Source organism: Arachis hypogaea, chromosome 17 (assembly GCF_003086295.3).
Source record: "Arachis hypogaea cultivar Tifrunner chromosome 17, arahy.Tifrunner.gnm2.J5K5, whole genome shotgun sequence".
In the NCBI taxonomy this organism is placed as follows: Eukaryota; Viridiplantae; Streptophyta; class Magnoliopsida; order Fabales; family Fabaceae; genus Arachis; species Arachis hypogaea.
The window spans coordinates 90008956-90024608 of NC_092052.1; the positions used below are offsets into that span (position 1 = coordinate 90008956).

The window sequence follows — 15653 nt, forward strand, 5'->3', positions numbered from 1 at the left end:
ATGAATGTCCTATGAATCCATCACCTCTCTTAAATGAAAAATGTTCTAATTCAAAAGAACAAGAAGTACATGAGTTTCGAATTTATCCTTGAACTTAGTTTAATTATATTGATGTGGTGACAATGCTTCTTGTTTTTCTGAATGAATGCTTGAACAGTGCATATGTCTTTTGAAGTTGTTGTTTAAGAATGTTAAATATGTTGGCTCTTGAAAGAATGATGATAAGGAGACATGTTATTTGATAATCTGAAAAATCATAAAAATGATTCTTGAAGTAAGAAAAAGCAGCAAAGAACAAAGCTTGCAGAAAAAAATAAAATAAAATAGGCAAAAAAAATAGAAAGAAAAAGAAAAAGGAAGCAGAAAAAGCCAAAAGCTCTTAAAACCAAGAGGCAAGAGCAAAAAGCCAATAACCCTTAAAACCAAAAGGCAAGGGCAAATAAAAAGGATCCCAAGGCTTTGAGCATCAGTGGATAGGAGGGCCTAAAGGAATAAAATCCTGGCCTAAGCGGCTAAACCAAGCTATCCCTAACCATGTGCTTGTGGCGTGTAGGTGTCAAGTGAAAACTTGAGACTGAGCGGTTAAAGTCAAGGTCCAAAGCAAAAAAAGAGTGTGCTTAAGAACCCTGGACACCTCTAATTGGGGACTTTAGTAAAGCTGAGTCACAATCTGAAAAGGTTCACCCAATTATGTGTCTGTGGCATTTATGTATCCGGTGGTAATACTGGAAAACAAAGTGCTTAGGGCCACGGCCAAGACTCATAAAGAAGCTGTGTTCAAGAATCATCATACTGAACTAGGAGAATCAATAACACTATCTAAACTCAGAGTTCCTATAGAAGCCAATCATTCTGAACTTCAATGGATAAAGTGAGATGCCAAAACTATTCAAGAGGCAAAAAGCTACAAGTCCCGCTCATCTGATTGGAGCTATGTTTCATTGATAGTTTGGAATTTATAGTATATTCTCTTCTTTTTATCCTATTTGATTTTCAGTTACTTGGGGACAAGCAACAATTTAAGTTTGGTGTTGTGATGAGCGGATAATTTATACGCTTTTTGGCATTGTTTTTAGTATGTTTTTAGTAGAATCTAGTTACTTTTAGGGATGTTTTCATTAGTTTTTATGTTAAATTCACATATCTGGACACTACTATGAGTTTGTGTATTTTTTTGTGATTTCAGGTATTTTCTGGCTGAAATTGAGGGACTTGGACAAAAATCAGATTCAGAGGTTGAAGAAGGACTGCTGATGCTGTTGGATTCTGACCTCCCTACACTCAAAATGGATTTTCTGGAGCTACAGAACTCAAAATGGCGCGCTTCCAATTGCGTTGGAAAGTAGAAATCCAAGGCTTTCCAGAAATATATAATAGTCCATACTTTGCCCAAGTTTAGATGACGCAAACTGGCGTTCAACGCCAGCTCTCTACCCAATTCTGGCGTCCAGCGCCAGAAACAAGTTGCAAAGTGGAGTTCAATGCCCAAAATGGCACAAAAGGTGGCGTCCAACTACAAGAATGACCTCTCCATGTGTAGACTTCAAGCTCAGCCCAAGCACACAACAAGTGGGCCCCGGAAGTGGATTTATGCATCAATTACCTACTTCTGTAAACCCTAGTAGCTAGTTTATTATAAATAGGACTTTTTACTACTGTATTAGATATCTTTGATCAGTTGTATGCTATCTTAGATCACGTTTGAGGGCTGGCCTCTCGGCCATGCCTGAACCCTTCACTTATGTATTTTCAATGGTAGAGTTCCATACCCAAGACTTGAAGAGCCAACTAGAAGAACAAAAGAGTAGTATATATAGGAGTAGCTTTAAATTAAATTGGGAGTTGGAAATTATAGGGAGCCTTTTGGCATAGAACTACTCTCTGTATTTTACTTTCTCTGCACTTCTAGTTTCATCATGTATTCTCCATCTTTGTTTTCATTTTCCAGAGCTATGAACAACTAAACCCCTTTCATTGGGTTAGGGAGCTCTGTTGTAATTTGATGGATCAATACTAGTTTTCATTATTCTTCTTCTATCTTTTCTCCTGATTTTACTTGAAAGCTTTCGATCTTCATCCAATTAGGTAGTTATCTTGGAGAAGAAGCTATTCAAAGTTGGATCTCTTCTGAACCTTGAAAGAGGAATGAAGAGATCATGCAAGAAACGCTTTCTCATGCTGGACCAAATTGGGTTTGGATGGATATGTGACTATAATCCTCTCAACACTTGATTTGGGAAATGCATTGGTATAATCAGTGACCATACTTCATTTCTTCTCATGAGCAACTGACCAAGGAATTGGCTATTGATCAAGATTTGAGAGATTGAATTACAAGGAATTGTAATTCGATCACTTAAGATTGCCAAGGAGATCAATGAGTGCATTGATTGAGGAAGAGATGAAAATGAAATTGATCAGGAGAATGCAACATCTCCTGAGCCCAATGAACTCCCCATTTCTGATCTTACCCATTCTCTTTAATTTCAGTCATTTACTTTTATGAGCAATTCCCCATTCCCATTTAAGATTCTACAATTTACTTTCCGTCATCTACATTCAGCTCTTAATTTCTAGCATTTACTTTTCTGTTATTTACTTTCCCGCCATTTAATTTTCTGCAACTCTAAACCCAAATTCTGATTCGCTCAACTAGAATATTCCTCTAATTAAAGTTGCTTGATCAATCAATCCTTGTGGGATTCGACCTCACTCTATTGTGAGTTTTTACTTGACGACAAATTCGGTACACTTGCCGAAGGAAATTTGTTATGAGACAAGTTTTCCGTGCATCAAGTTTATGGCGCCGTTGCCGGGGATTGATTGTGCATCAACAATGATTAAATTGGAAGATAACAGATTGAGCATTTTTGTTTTGTTTGATTTAATTTTCTGTTTGAGTAATTTACTTTCTGTTTTAGTTCATTTCTTCCCTTCCCCTTACTTTTTCTTTGTTATTTACAATTTATTTTACTAACCCACTAACTGTTTGATATATTGCATCACTCACATTAACAGTAATTCTGACAGAAATACTTTCTGCATCTATTTTCCTTGCTTGTACTTGTTGGTTGTATGACAGGGAGAAGAAGCGGGGCTTCAACTTCCTTTGATTCTGAACCTGAGAGGACCTTCTTAATATTAAGAAGGGAAGCAAGAGAAAAAAGAGTAGTTGGTGCTGAGGAAGAGGAGGAATACTTTGAACTAAACATGGAAGAAAACATGGAAAACCATCATGAAGAAGAGACTCACAACCATGGCGAAAGAGGTCGAGCAAATCATGCTGGGGAGGATAGAAGGGTTTTAGGCTCTTACATCAATCCAAACCCAGGAAACTGTGGAAGTAGCATTCAAAAGCCAACCATCCACGCCAACAATTTTGAACTGAAGCCACAGCTCATCACCCTTGTTCAGAACAACTGTTCGTTTGGAGGAAGTGTCCAAGAAGACCCCAATCAACATCTAACCACCTTCCTAAGAATATGTGACACAGTAAAGTCTAATGGTGCTCATCCTGACACCTATAGACTGCTCTTATTTCTATTCTCACTCAAGGATAAGGCAGCCAAGTGGCTGGAGTCTTTCCCAAAGGAGAGCTTGATAACTTGGGAAGATGTGGTGAACAAATTCTTAGCAAGATTTTACCCTCCTCAACGAATCAATAGGCTGAGAGCTGAGGTCCAAACTTTCAGGCAACAAGATGGTGAGACTCTTTATGAAGCATGGGAGAGGTTTAAGGACCTAACAAGGAGGTGCCCACCAGATATGTTCAACGAATGGGTGCAGCTGCACATTTTCTATGAAGGCCTGTCATATGAATCAAAGATGGCAGTAGACCATTCATCCGGAGGATCTTTGAACAAGAAGAAGACCATTGAGGAAGCCATAGATGTCATTGAAACTGTAGCAGAGAATGACTACTTCTATGCTTCCGAAAGAGGAAACACTAGAGGAGTGATGGAGCTAAACAATGTAGATGCTCTGCTGGCCCAAAACAAGCTCATTACCCAGCAGCTGGCTGACCTCACCAAGAAGATGGAGAGGAACCAAGTAGCAGCAATCTCCACTTCATCAACAACCCAAGAAGGAGTGAATGAAGAAGCAGAAGGTAGTCAGGAGCAAGCCAACTACATTGGGAATTCACCTAGGCAAGACCATGATCCATACTCCAAGACCTACAACCCTGGATGGAGGAATCACCCAAACTTTGGGTGGGAAAATCAACAAGACCAAAGCATTGATCAAAGATGCCCAAATCCCAACAATGCGAGCCACCAACATTTCACATCTAGACCATATCAACACCCCCAGAACAACACCTCTCCACATCCACATCAAAACCAAAATAACTTACCTCATCCTTCCACCTCTAATCCCGATCTACAATCATTTGATGACAGACTCTCAAGGATTGAGAATCTACTTGAAGGCATAGGCAAAGAGATTCAAGATAGTAAAACGTTCCGAGAAGAAGTGATGTTCAATATGCAGAATCAGGATGCTGCTATCAAGAAATTTGAGACACAAATTGGCTACTTATTCAAGCAAATTTCCAGCCACAACCTTCGCAGCAATACTTGCTCAACACAAAGGGAGGAGGGAGGAGTGTCAGGCTATCACCCTTCGGAGTGGGAAGGAACTGAAGGAAACTCCCCAGAAACCACAAGAAAAGGACTCAGATAAAGAGAAAGAAGAGCAGGATGGAGCTCAAGTTCCTAATCTGAGTTCACAAAAAGGGGAAGGAGTACTGAAGCCAGACGTACCAAGAGTCCCGTATCCTCAGCAATTAAAGAAGAAGGGGGATGACAACCAGTTTTCGAGATTTTTGGAGATCTTCAAGAAACTACAAATCAACATACCCTTTGCTGAAGCAATAGAACAAATGCCACTCTACGCCAAGTTTTTAAAGAAGCTAATGACTAAGAAAAGAAGCTGGAAAAACAACGAGACTGTGATATTAACCGAAGAATGTAGTGCTATCATTCAGCACAAACTACCCCAGAAATTGAAGGATCCCGGGAGTTTTCAGATCCCTTGTATTATAGGGGAAATCATAGTGGAAAAGGCTCTTTGTGACTTAGGAGCCAGCATCAATTTGATGTCGGTAGCTATGATGAGAAAGATGAAGATTGAGGAAGCTAAACCAACAAAGATGGCCTTACAATTGTCAGACCGATCGTTCAAGTTCCCGCTTGGTGTCGTAGAAGATTTGCTGGTGAAAGTGGAAGATTTTATCTTCCCAGCAGACTTTGTAGTGCTGGACATGCAGGAGGAAGCCAAGGCTTCCATCATCCTGGGAAGGCCATTCTTGGCCACTGCTGGAGCTGTCATTGATGTACAAAAAGGAGATCTCACCCTGAGATTACACAATGAAAAGATGACGATCAGTGTGTTCAAGGCCATGAGTTACCCACCAGAGCAATTGGGAGACTGTATAAGGTTGGACTCACTTGAAGATGCAGTGCAAGAAAGTTTTGAAGAAGAAGAACCTGAAGGTTTAATAGAGGAGGAGTCTACGTTCAGTGAAGAGGTTGCAACAACAGAGATTCAAATACAAGGTGCACCAAAGGAAGAGAACGAAAAGTCAGAAGCACCCAAACTTGAACTGAAAGCACTGCCACCCTCTCTCAAATATGCATACTTAGGAGAAGATGAAAATTACCCAGTAATCATAAGCTCATGCCTCAGCCAAGATCAAGAGGATGAACTACTCAAAGTACTGCAAAACCATAAAGATGCCATTGGTTGGACTCTTACTGACTTGAAGGGGATAAGTTCGGCCATATGCATGCACAAGATACTGCTGGAAGATAATGCCAAACCATCCATTCAATCCCAAAGGAGGTTGAACCCAATCATGAAGGAAGTGGTACAGAAAGAAGTTATGAAGTTATGGCAGGGAGGGGTAATCTACCCGATCTCAGACAGCCCCTGGGTTAGCCCCGTGCATGTTGTCCCAAAAAAGGGAGGAATTACCATGGTTCCCAATGAGAAGAACGAACTAATTCCTACAAGGACAGTCACAGGATGGCGGATGTGCATAGACTACAGGAAGCTCGATGAGGCTACACGAAAAGATCATTTCCCCCTTCCATTCATGGATCAGATGTTGGAAAGACTCGCAGGGCACGCTTATTATTGTTTTCTCGACGGTTATTCAGGATATAACCAAATAGTGGTTGATCCCAGAGATCAAGAGAAAACCTCATTCACTTGCCCATATGGAGTGTTTGCCTACAGACACATGCCATTTGGCTATGTAATGCACCTGCGACTTTCCAACGCTGCATGCTTTCTATCTTTTCAGATATGATAGAAAAATTCATTGAAGTTTTTATGGATGACTTCTCGGTATTCGGAGATTCCTTTCCTAGTTGCCTACATCACCTCGCCTTGGTATTAAAAAGATGCCAAGAGACTAATCTGGTCTTGAACTGGGAGAAATGTCACTTTATGGTGACAGGAAGAATAGTCTTTGGTCACAAAGTTTCTAACCAAGGCATTGAGGTTGACAGAGCCAAAGTAGAACTTATTGAAAAACTGCCTTCACCCAGTGATGTCAGGGCAATTAGGAGCTTTTTAGGGCATGCTGGTTTTTACAGAAGGTTTATTAAAGATTTTTCAAAGATAGCCAAGCCCTTAAGCAATCTCCTTGTATCTGATACACCATTTATCTTTGATGAAACATGCATGTTAGCCTTTGAAAATTTGAAAATGAGGTTGTCCTCTGCTCCTATCATTTCCCCACCTGATTGGAATTTACCATTTGAATTGATGTGTGACGCATCTAATTTTGCAGTTGGGGCAGTGCTGGGACAGAGGAAAGATAACTTAGTCCATGTGATATACTATGCGAGCAAAGTCCTTAATGATACTCAAAGAAATTATACCACTACTGAAAAGGAGTTGCTGGCAATAGTTTTTGCATTTGACAAGTTTAGATCGTACCTCATTGGTGCTAAAGTGATTGTTTTTACAGATCACACAGCACTTAAATATTTGTTTGCCAAGCAAGAATCAAAGCCAAGACTAATAAGATGGATCTTATTATTGCAGGAATTCAATATTGAAATCAGAGACAAGAAAGGAGTGGAGAACAAAGTAGCAGATCACCTATCCAGGATTCCTCATGATAAAGGTGGAACACCTGATACAAGTGTGAACGAGTTCTTCCCTGATGAGCAGTTGATGATAGTTCACAAAGCACCATAATTCGCAGACATTGCCAACTTCAAGGTAACTGGTGCATTGCCTCCAGAGATTAATAAACATCAAAAAAGGAAGCTCATGAATGATGCAAAGTACTTTGTCTGAGATGAGCCATATCTATTCAAGAAGTGTTCAGATAGAATCCTTAGAAGATGTGTTTCAGAAGAAGAAGGACGAGAGGTCCTATGGAATTGCCACGGCTCATGCTATGGAGGCCACTTTGGAGGGGATAGAACTGCAACTAAGGTGTTACAAAGCGGATTCTTTTGGCCCACTCTTTTCAAGGATGCCAAAGAACTAGTAAAGAGCTGCAATGAATGCCAAAGATCTGGAAACCTGCCTAAAAGAAATGAGATGCCACAAAATTTCATCTTGGAACTAGAATTGTTTGATGTGTGGGGAATCGATTTCATGGGACCATTCCCAACCTCATATGCAAACAAGTACATCCTGGTAGCAGTGGATTATGTTTCCAAGTGGGTAGAAGCTATTGCAACCCCAACGAAAGATAACAGGCTAGTCATAAACTTCCTCAGGAAGAATATCTTTAGCTGGTTTGGAGTCCCACGAGCACTCATCAGTGATGGAGGGAGCCATTTTTGTAACAGACCACTAGAAGCTCTTCTCCTACGATATGGGATAAAACACAAGGTAGCCACGCCCTACCATTCCCAAACAAGTGGACAAACTGAGATATCCAACAGAGAGCTAAAGAGGATCCTGGAAAAGACTGTGGGTGCATCAAGAAAGGATTGGTCGAAGAAGCTGGATGATGCTCTTTGGGCATACAGAACAGCATTCAAAACACCACTTGGAATGTCCCCATATCAACTAGTGTATGGGAAGGCTTGTCATTTACCACTGGAGCTGGAACACAAGGCTCTCTGGGCTATCAAGATACTAAATTTTGACAGCATTGCTGCTGGTGCAAAGAGGATCTTGCAGCTGCAAGAGATGGAGGAATTCAGGTCACAAGCCTATGAAAATACCAAGATGTATAAAGAGAAGGCAAAGAGAAGACATGACCTGCATCTTGCACCCAGGAGTTTCGAAAAGGGGCAGCGAGTACTCCTTTACAATTCCAAGTTGAGACTATTCCCAGGAAAACTCAAATCAAGGTGGTCCGGACCTTTTCTTGTCACAAAAGTTTCGCCATATGGACACATCGAAATCATGGATGAAGGTTCAGAAAGGACTTTTACAGTGAACGGACAAAGACTCAAGCATTATCTGGGCAACATGGGGGAAAACCCCAGAGTGAATTACCATCTCATGTAAAGGAGGAACCGTCGAGCTAGCGACGATGAAAGAGCGCTCTGTTGGGAGGCAACCCAACCTCAGGTAGTTTCCTTTTCATCTTTATTTCAATAAGGATCGCAAGTTGTTTCCTCTGTATTGCGAGGAGCTAAGTTTGGTGTTCCACACCAAAACAATTCAAGAGTGAAAGTGTGATTCTAAGTTTGGTGTTCCACCAAAGGAATCACACTCCATTCCCAAAGCACATTGCTAGCTCCAATCAATCAATGGAAACCACTTAGATTTAGTTAGGTTTTAGTTGATAATTGTTTTGTTAAACAACAAGATATGAGGTTCTCTGCATATATGCAAGGTTCTGTACTGGGCAAGGAACTAAGTTTGGTGTTGACACACTAAATTAAGTTCAGAAGTCACAAGCATATATGCAATCTAACTATTTCTCAAGTGCTTTGGGAACAAGCAACTTCCAATAACTTTGCAGGAATCTTATGAGGAAATGGTGCACCTTCACCCAAGGAAGTGAGGTAACAAAGACCAGGATGATGACAAAAAGGGGGCAACTAGAAACCATCCCCTAAAGGTTGTATTGTCACTTAATTCCATGTACTTAGAATGTTGAAAACTGGAAGTCCAAATGCAATCTTGATTAATAATTAAATGTTAGTTTGAACCTTTTTTTTTTTTAAATTCTGTCTTTTAAGTTTTTTGTTGAAGAGGTCTATGTTTGCTAGTCTTTATGTCACTGCATCCTTACTTTGCTTACTTGTATGCTTGTCCCTTTGAATCAAATGAAAAGAGAATGAGTGTTTTTAAAAACCAGAGAGGAGTTCATATTATGGAGGAAGTTCATGAGTTTATGGTATAGTCATAAGTTAGCTAAGTTGGTTCAACCACAAGGTTGGAGGACAACTATCTGTCATGAATACTATGCTTGAGACACACCCCATGAGACTAGCTAATTAAGAAGATCCTAATAAGAAAAAGGGAAAGAACAATAAAGGTTGAAAAAAATAAAAGAAAAAGGGTAAGCAATGAGGCTAGGCACCAATGGTTTTAATCTTGAGGCATGTGTCTGTGGTGCTCCTGTATGAGGGATCTACTTGGATGAATAAGCTCTTAGGGGTGCCTTAGCACTTGATAACTTCGGTTAACTAACTCGGGATTATCAGCTGAAAGTCCACTATCAAGAGTAACCATCACTACAGAGCATTTAGTAACCCAAAGAGGTGCTGGACACCAAGGACTCAAGAAAAAAAAAATAAACTATATGCCTGTGGTGTGTATGTATGGGGGAAAGAGACTTGAGGGAGTAAGTCCTTAGGGGTGTCTTAACACCCAGCACCTTGAACCAACTGGTTCGGGAGTGTTGACTGAAAGCTTATCTTAAAGAGTCGCCCCCTTACAGAGCACTTAGCCTAAGAACACAAATAATCCCTGAAATAACAATAAAAGGATCAATGAATAAAAGTCTCATGGGATGCAATCACAGTGAGTATTCTAGGACATGATAAAGGTCTGAAAGCCAGGAATGAACCTAAGTTGCTATGCATGAAACCATCATAAAACCAGGGACATGACTTCCACAAGAATGATTCATTTCTCTTGGAATTCCATTCATCATTCTCTTGTTCTAGTACTTGCTTAGGGACAAGCAAGCTTTAAGTTTGGTATTGTGATGCCAGGGCATTTTGGCCAGTTTCACTGACCTTTTTTTTACTATTTTTAGGGTAGTTTCATGCATTTCCTTAGGAAATAAGCTAGTTTTGGGTAGATATTCACTTACATCTTGATTCAAGCATACATTGTGCACTTTACATGATTTCATGAGGATTTTGCATGAATGTAATGACAAATTGGATGTTGCATTTCCCATGACTTGGATTAGAACTTTGATGCACTTTATTGCTTGATTTCAGGACAAAGGAAGCAAAGAAGAACCACATTAGTGGCTACGTTAGTTACACTAACGTTAACACTAACGTGGAATGGGAGTAACTTGCAAAGTTAATGAGAAAAGTAATTGCCAATAATGCTCTCGAAGCCATCATTGCCCACGTTAAGAGTCACGTTAACTAAGTTAACATGAACTCTAACGTGGAAGAAAGGAAATGGAGCCAACGTTAGTGACACTTAACATTATCACTAACGTTGGACCAAGCTCATAAGTGGCCACGTTAACTTAGTTAACGTTGCCTCTAACGTTGAGAAGTAAAGGGGAAGCCAACATTAGTGACATTCAACTTTATCACTAACGTTGGCCAAGTCACAATAAGCCACGTTAACTCCCAAGTTAACCTAGTTAACGTGGAAGCTAACGTGAAGAAACAAGGTGGTCGACAACGTTAGTGACACCAAACATTGTCACTAACGTTGGAAGGAACCCACACAAGCCACAATAAGCCACGTTAACTCCCACGTTAACTTAGTTAACGTGGAAGTTAACGTGAAGAAGGGAGGTGATCGCCAACGTTAGTGACACCCAACATTGTCACTAACGTTGGAATGAGCCCACACAAGCCACTATGAGCCACGTTAACTCCCACGTTAACTTAGTTAACGTGGAAGCTAACGTGGATAAGGGAATGATGAGCCAACGTTAGTGACACTCAACTTTGTCACTAACATTGGAGATGGCTAGCATGGCCACGTTAGAAGCCACGTTAACCTAGTTAACGTGGACTCTAACATGAGAAATAGGGGCACATTGGAACGTTAGTGACAATGGTAAGTGTCACTAACGTTCTCGAAGATTGGCAAGCCTATGTGCCAGGTTAACTAAGTTAACGTGGACTCTAACGTAGGGAAGAGGGAGACTTCTCAACGTTATTAGGAAAGGCAAGTCCCAATAACGTGTGCGAAGGACAAAGAGGCAACATTAGTGGCAACATTTGTGCCACTAACGTTGAAGTTAACGTGGCTCTTACTTTGGTGAGGAACGTTAGTGAAAAAGGCGATTGTCACTAACGTTCTCGAACCCATATTTTCACTGAACGTTAACACCACTAACGTCCTGAGCTAAAGTCCCTGCCCACTTCACACTTTCTCTCTGCAAGTAAAGCCAAGCCCAATGAAGAAGAGAAGTGCTTCAAACTTAAGATCCAAAGGCCCATACCTAAGACTTGAAGAGCCAACTAGAAGAACAGAAGAGTAGTATATATAGGAGTAGCTTTGAATTAAATTGGGAGTTGGAAATTATAGGGAGCCTCTTGGCATAGAAATACTCTCTGTATTTTACTTTCTCTGCACTTCTAGTTTCTTCATGTATTCTCCATCTTTGTTTTCATTTTCCAGAGCTATGAACAACTAAACCCCTTTCATTGGGTTAGGGTGCTCTGTTGTAATTTGATGGATCAATACTAGTTTTCATTATTCTTCTTCTATATTTTCTCCTGATTTTACTTGAAAGCTTTCGATCTTCATCCAATTGGGTAGTTATCTTGGAAAAGAAGCTATTCAAACTTGGATCTCTTCTGAACCTTGAAAGAGGAATGAAGAGATCATGCTAGAAATGCTTTCTCATGCTGGACCAAATTAGGTTTGGATGGATATGTGACTATAATCCTCTCAACACTTGATTTGGAAAATGCATGTGGTATAATCAGTGACCATACTTCATCTCTTCTCATGAGAAATTTACCAAGGAATTGGCTATTGATCAAGATTTGAGAGATTGAATTACAAGGAATTGTAATTCGATCACTTAAAATTGCCAAGGAGATCAATGAGTGCATTGATTGAGGAAGAGATGAAAATGAAATTGATCCGGAGAATGCAACATCTCCTGAGCCCAATGAACTCCCCATTTCTGATCTTACCCATTCTCTTTAATTTCAGTCATTTACTTTTATGAGCAATTTCCCCATTCCCATTTAAGATTCTGCAATTTACTTTCCGTCATCTACATTCAACTCTTAATTTCTAGCATTTACTTTTCTGTTATTTACTTTCCCGCCATTTAATTTTCTGCAACTCTAAACCCAAATTCTGATTCGCTCAACTAGAACATTCCTCTAATTAAAGTTGGTTGATCAATCAATCCTTGTGGGATTCGACCTCACTCTATTGTGAGTTTTTACTTGACGACAAATTCGGTACACTTGCTGAAGGAAATTTGTTATGAGGCAAGTTTTCCGTGCATCAATACACTACCAGTAAGGGTTCAGTGCTTAATTCTATGTTCCCTGCTTTCATGAGCTATTTTCTTACAAATTTATTTGCTTTTTATTGTATGATTTGAATTAGTGAAATCTGATTTATGTTTGTCTTGAGAGCTTATTTACTTTTAACCAAGTAGGTAGAAACATTTTGCATGTAGTTGCATTCATACAGATAGGTTGCATTTCATACATTCTATCATTCCTCTTCACTCCTTTATAGCTTCTCTTGAGCTTAGCATGAGGACATGCTAATGTTTAAGTGTGGGGAGGTTGATAAACCACTATTTTATGGTTTATCTTGTGCTTAATTGAGTGGTTTTTATCAACTCTTTACCCACTTATTCATACTATTTGCATGGTTTTACATTTGCCTTCCTAATTATGTGCTTTGATTGAAAACATGCTTCTTTGGCCTTAAGTTCCCTATGTTTAATCCTCTCTTATTACCATTAGATGCCTTGATATGTGTGTTAAGTAATTTCAGAGATTACAGGGCAGGAATGGCTCAGAGGATGGAAAGGAAGCATGCAAAGTGGAAGGAATACAAGAAGTTGGAGAAATTGCTAAGCTGTCTAGCATGACCTCTTCGCACTCAAACGGCTATAACTTTACCTGCAGAGGTCCAAATGATGCGGTTCCAGTTGCGTTGGAAAGCTAACGTCTTGGGCTTCGATTTGGTATATAATATACCATAGTTTCCTTGATGCTAGGTGACGCGAACGCGTGCTCTACGCGGACGCGTCGTAGTGGCAAAAATTAGCGTGGCAGATTTCTTCTTCAGCGATTTCTGGGCTGTTTTCGACCCAATTTGCGGCCCAGAAAACACAAATTAGAAGCTATAAAGTGGGGGAATCCATTCATTCATGAGAATAAGCTCACAACACATAGTTTTAGGTTTTAGATGTAGTTTTTAGAGAGAGAGGCTCTCTCCTCTCTCTTAGGATTTAGTTTTAGGATTTAGGATTATTTCTTTTTCATCACAGGTTCAATGTTCCTCTTATTTATTTTCTACTTTTATTATATACTTTTAATTATTATTTATCTTTTCAATTTGGCTTATGCTACATTCATGTTATGATTTTCTTAATTAATATTATTTGAGGTATTTCAGATTTAAGATTGTTTTGCTTTATTTATATTGATGCTTTTAATTTAATTTAGATATTTTCTTCTTTTTGGCTTTGGTTAAGTAATTGGTAACGTTTGAGCTGTCAAATAAAGCAGTGGTTGAAATTGGGAGTTGCTCTAATAAATCTAGTCTTTCCATAGGAATTGACTAGGACCTGAGGATCAAGCTAATTAATCCACTTGATTTACCTTTATAGTTAGAGGTTAACAAAATGGGATTAAAATCCAATTCTCATCACAATTGATAAGGATAGGACTTCCAGTTCTAATACCTTGCCAAGAGTTTATTTTATTATTACTATTTTATTTTTCTTATTATTTAACATACTTCTTCCTTACTTTCAAAACCCCCAATTTACAAGACTCATAACCAATAATAAGAACACTTGCCTGCAATTCCTTGAGAAGATGACCCGAGGTTTAAATACTCGGTTATAAATTTTAAAGGGGTTTGTTACTTGTGACAACCAAAACGTTTGTAAGAAAAGTTAATTGCTTGGTTTAGTAACTATACTTGCAACGAGAGTTTACTATAACTTCTAAACCATCATTCTTCAGTTCTTCAAAATAGCACCGTTGCCGGGGATCAAACCCGGGTCACCCGCGTGACAGGCATAAAATAGTGGTTTATCAACCTCCCCACACTTAAACATTAGCATGTCATCGTGCTAAGCTCAAGAGAAGCTATAAAGAAGTGAAGAGGAATGATAAAATGTATGAAATGCAACCTATCTGTATGAATACAACTACATGCAAAATGTTTCTACCTACTTGGTTAAAAGTAAATAAGCTCTTAAGACAAACATAAATCAGATTTCACTAATTCAAATCATACAATAAAAAGCAAATAAATTTGTAAGAAGATAGCTCATGAAAGCAGGGAACATAGAATTAAGCACTGAACCCTTACTGGTAGTGTATATCACTCTAACTCTCAAGTGTCTAGGGTTAATCACTCTACTCTTCTCTAGTCATGCTTTCTAAACTTTGTTCTTCATCTAACCAATCAACAAAAATTTAATATACCAATGGAAACATCATGAGATTTTTTCAAGGTTGTAATGGGGCTTAGGTAAGGGTGAGGGCATATATATATATAAGGTTAAGTGAGCTAACAAAATGAATCCTTGATTAGTCTAAGATCTCACCTAATATATACATACTTTATATAATTTAAAAATACTTTACCTAGCTACCCAAATTTTTCCCACTTTTGTATTACATGCTCATGTATCAAACTTATTTTTGAATTTTGTCCCATGTGCATTGATTCTTTTTATTTTGCATTTGAGGTAATATTATTTTTCTTTCTTTTTTTTTCCTTTTTTTGAATCCCCTTATTTAATTACTTAATATTTTTTTTCAATGTACATGGTAATTTAATTATTTTGATTTCATATGAGCATGCTTCCCAAATTTTCAAATAACTTATTCAATTTAATTCCCTACTTTTTCATATCATCACATGTTCCCATAAAATTCTCCACACTTAAATTATACACAATATCTATCTTAAGCTAACCATGGATTCAACTTGGGATTTTTATTTTGTTTTTCTGCTTAAGGCTAGTAATGTGGTTATGAAATAGAAGGGGGTTAAAAAGTTCAAAGTGGCTAACAAGGGTGATGTAAAAGGTGGGCTTATTTGGGATAAGTGAGCTAATAACAAATAATGGCCTCAATCATATGCAAGCATGTAAATACACTAAATAATGGACATATAGAATGGAACAAAGCAAACCTTGCAATTATAGAGAAGAAAACACACAATTAACCGATTATTCAAACCTCGGGTCGTCTTCTCAAGGAACTACGAGGAAGTATGTTCTTATTATTGGTTATAAAGGTTGTAATCGGGGTTTAGAAGGTGAGAAGCAAGTAATTTAAATGACGAGTGAATTA

The 15653-nt window shown here is 38.8% G+C and overlaps 1 non-coding gene across 1 annotated transcript; it reads right to left on the minus strand.

Annotated features, from left to right (window-relative positions):
- Positions 1–3663: 3663 nt before the first annotated feature.
- On the minus strand, positions 3664–3770 carry LOC112768237 (small nucleolar RNA R71). Its single transcript, XR_003185674.1, has one exon. It is a non-coding gene; the product is annotated as a small nucleolar RNA R71 (small nucleolar RNA).
- Between the last annotated feature and the right edge of the window lie 11883 nt (positions 3771–15653).